This window comes from Arachis hypogaea, chromosome 3 (genome assembly GCF_003086295.3).
Source record: "Arachis hypogaea cultivar Tifrunner chromosome 3, arahy.Tifrunner.gnm2.J5K5, whole genome shotgun sequence".
In the NCBI taxonomy this organism is placed as follows: domain Eukaryota; kingdom Viridiplantae; phylum Streptophyta; class Magnoliopsida; order Fabales; family Fabaceae; genus Arachis; species Arachis hypogaea.
In genome coordinates, this window is record NC_092038.1 from 86,423,873 (window position 1) to 86,428,069 (window position 4,197).

Genomic DNA, 4,197 nt, shown 5'->3' on the forward strand with positions numbered 1-4,197 from the left:
CAGAGCTCATGAATGGTAAAAAGAGGTCCAAGGGAATCTCTATGGTCTTTGTATGAGCCTCAGATTCCTTTAGTTCCTCATTAGGGTATTCCTTACTGGCCACTGGACGTTCCCAGAGGTTTTCCTCATTGGGGTTCACGTCTTCCTCCTCCTCTAAGGTTTCGGCCATGTTGATTATATCAATGGCCTTGCACTCTCCTTTGGGATTCTCCTCCGTATTGCTTGGAAGAGTGTTAGGAGGAGTTTCCGTAACCCTTTTACTCAGCTGGCCCACTTGTGCCTCCAAATTTCTAATGGAGGATCTTGATTCAGTCATGAAACTAAGAGTGGCCTTAGATAGATCAGAGACTATGTTTGCTAAGCAAGAAAGATTCTGCTCAGAATGCTTTGTCTGTTGCTGAGATGATGATGGGGAAGGTTTGCTATTGCTAAACCTGTTTCTTCCACCATTTTTATTATTGAAGTATTGCTTCTGTTGATCCTTCCATAAAAAATTTGGATGATTTTTCCATGAAAGATTATAGGTGTTGCCAAAGGCTTCACCCATGTAGTTCACCTCTGCCATTACAGGGTTCTCATGATCATAAGCTTATTCTTTAGAAGATACTTTTTTAGTACTCTTGGATGCATTTTGCAATCCATTTAGACTCTGAGAGATCATATTGACTTGTTGGGTCAATATTTTGTTTTGAGCCAGTATGGCATTCAGAGCATCAATTACAAGAACTCCTCTCTTTTGAGGCATCCCATTACTCACAGGATTCCTCTCAGAGGTATACATGAACTGGTTATTTGCAACTATTTCAATAAGTTCCTGATCTTCTGCAGGTGTTTTCTTTAGGTGAGTGGATCCACCTACAGAGTGGTCCATTAACATCTTGGAAAAATCAGATAGACCATCATAGAATATATCTAATGTGGTCCATTCTAAAAGCATGTCAGAAGGACACTTTTTGGTCAACTGCTTGTATCTTTCCCAAGCTTCATAGAGGGATTCACCTTCTTTCTGTCTGAAGGTTTGAACATCCACTCTAAGCTTGCTCAGCTTTTGAGGAGGAAAGAACTTGGCTAAGAAAGACGTGACCAGCTTATCCCAAGAGTCCAGGCTATCTCTAGGTTGTGAGTCCAACCATGTTCTAGCTCTGTATCTTACAGCAAAAGGGAAAAACATAAGCTTGTAGACTTCAGGATCAACTTCATTGGTCTTAACAGTATCACAGATCTGTAAGAACTCAGTTAAAAACTGATAAGGGTCTTCTGATGGAAGTCCATGAAACTTGCAGTTCTGTTGTAATAGAGAAACTAATTGAGACTTTAGCTCAAAATTGTTTGCTCCTATGGCAGGGATTGAGATGCTTCTTCCATAAAAGTTGGAAGTTGGTGTAGTAAAATCACCAAGCATCTTCCTTGCATTATTGTTTGGTTCAGCCATAATTGTTTCTTTTGCTGCTTCCTTTTCGAAAATTTCAGTGAGGTCCTCTTCAGAATTTTGTGCTTTAGCTGCTCTTAGCTTCCTCTTCTGAGTCCTTTCAGGTTCAGGATCAGCTTCAACAAGTATGCCTTTATTTTTGTTCCTGCTCATATGAAAGAGAAGAAAACAAAAAAATTATGTAATCCTCTATGTCACAGTATAGAGATTCCTTGAGGTGTCAGAGGAAAACAATAATGGAAGGATGAGGTAGGTAAGGAAGAATCTAAACACACAAAGAGAGATGGAGTTTGAATTGATAATGGAGGAGGAATGTTAGTGTTTAAATAAAAAAAGATAAGAGGAGGAGGAGAATTTTCGAAAATAAAAAGGTTAAAATTTAAAATAAATTTTTGAAAAATTGGTTGTGGTTTTGAAAAAGATAAGAAATAGTAAAACAAACAAAAAAATCAATTAGTTAGTTGAAAAAGATTTGAAAATCAATTTTGAAAAGATAGAAAGTTTAGAAAAGATTTTTGAAATCAAATTTTTGAAAAAGATATGATTTGAAAAAGATATGATTAAAAAGATATGATTGAAATTTATTTTGAAAAAGATTTGAAAAAGAAATTTTAAAAATATTTGATTTTGAAAATTGAAGTTGATGACTTGACTAACAAGAAACTAAAAGATATGATTCTAGAATTTAAAGATTGAACCTTTCTTAACAAGAAAGTAACAAACTTGAAATTTTTGAATCAAGATTTTTGAAAATATGAGGAAAATATTTGATTTTTGAAAAAGATATGTTTGAAAAGATATGATTTTGAAAAAGATATGATTGAAAATATTTGATTTGAAAAAGATTTGATTTTGAAAAAAAATGAAGATTTGAAAAAGATTTGATTTGAAAACAAAATTCCTCTCCTTGTATCATCCTGGCGTCAAAAGCCCAGGAGCTGCATGTTTTGGGCGTTTAACGCCCAATTGCTGCAAGGTTTGGGCGTTTAAACACCAGTTTTCCTTCTTCATTGGGCGTTTTGAACGCCCAACTTTTTCTCTGTAATTCCTCTTCTTTATGTTCTTGGATCTTTATTTTGTGAAATCCTTTATTCAAGAAGAGATGTTTTCAATTTTGAAAAACAACAAAATGATTCAAAACATATAATTCTTGGATCAAAACACAAGATAAATGCAAAAACATTATGAACGTCAAGATGAACACTAAGAACTCAGTTTTCTTAATGAAAGAAAACATGGAGGACACCAAACTTAGAACTTTCTCATGTTTGGGCCATATGAATGCAAGAATGCATATGTAGAACATCATGCAGTGCAAATCAATAAATCATGAAGATCAAACATGTAACGACCCAATTTCTGGTACGTCATGATCATACTAGAAACTGAGCGCTACCAACTTGTCTAACAAATTATTATATATTATTTATTATATGAGCCTGATTCGTTGTTAAAAGTGTAATTATTTTGTGAGGTACTTTTTTTTAAAACGTTTGGATTAATAAACAGAATCATTCATAACCAATTCACAAATAATAATAGATAAAACGATTATAAACAACCACACATAAATACATCTCAAGCAGTTGATAATATTCGATGATCCAGCCTTTATTAGAGTATAGACTTTTAGCTAGAACACCCATAGACATAGCTAGATAATAACTATATACATATATATACATACAACATCCCAGGTCCTGACCTGTTCAAGAAGTCCCTAAGCTAGCACCCAGGCTAGCCTAGACTCTATGCTCACCTAGTCTCTCTAAACTACTAAAGCGAGGGAAAGTACGTTTTAGGTCTTCAAAACTCAAGTCAGGTGGAACGTCATAAAAAGGTAGAAGGTCGTCTACTACTCCTCTGCACGATCATATGTCATCAAAGAACGTCTCTCAAGTACTTCATCGAGTGGCCACATAACAGCAACATCGTACGGAAGATTTAGGCTAAAGTTTATAGATAAGCAGGGTGCAGACATTGGCTGGCCTCATAGTATATACATATAAACAGGTAACGAAGTTCACTCTAGACTCAGAAGACTACCTAGAGCGGAATCCTCTTTGCAGAACAGTCATCAGCAAACTACGGAAGGGTACTGATGCTTCCATTTGAAGGGGGAAGGGAGAGAGAAGGGGTAAGAACTTGGGGTTCTTAGTAGAGCCGGGGTTATTTGTTACGTTCATTAATTTCGTGTTGTTTAGCAGATAAATAGCAGAATACCGAGAAGCAGTAGACAGAAGAAACAGATAAATAGAGAAAATAGAGAAAACAAAAAGCAAAACACAAACAAAAGAATACAAGAAAATAAAATAGAGACACAGAGAATATAATGAAAACAAAGAAGGCATACATTCAAACAACAATCATAATAGAGGAAATGTGCAACCAAGTATGATGCATGTCTAGCCCTAGTGCAGGTAATGAGCTCATTTGTCGGTTACATACCCGCTCCCGACGTTACCCAGCAACCTCTGTCTGGATAAGGCTTTCCTGTTGGCAATACCCGCTGCAAGCAACCTTTGTCTTGCAGGGCGGCACTTATTAGCCGATATATGCGCAACACACTCACTTTAAGCAAGCTCTGTCTTACAGGAGCAACAAACACTCACTGTAAGCAACCTCTGTCTTACATGAGTACAACACACTCACTATAAGTAACTTCTGGCTTACAGGAGCAACAACACACTCACTGTAAGAAACCTCTGTCTTACAGGAGCAACTACAGACTCACTGTAAGCAACCTCTATCTTACAGGAATACACTGA

General features: G+C 36.3%; 1 non-coding gene across 1 annotated transcript; it reads left to right on the top strand.

Moving 5' to 3' along the window:
• The first annotated feature begins 931 nt into the window (after window positions 1-931).
• On the top strand, window positions 932-1,039 carry LOC112793766 (small nucleolar RNA R71). The gene has a single exon (XR_003198462.1). It is a non-coding gene; the product is annotated as a small nucleolar RNA R71 (small nucleolar RNA).
• Window positions 1,040-4,197: the final 3,158 nt, after the last annotated feature.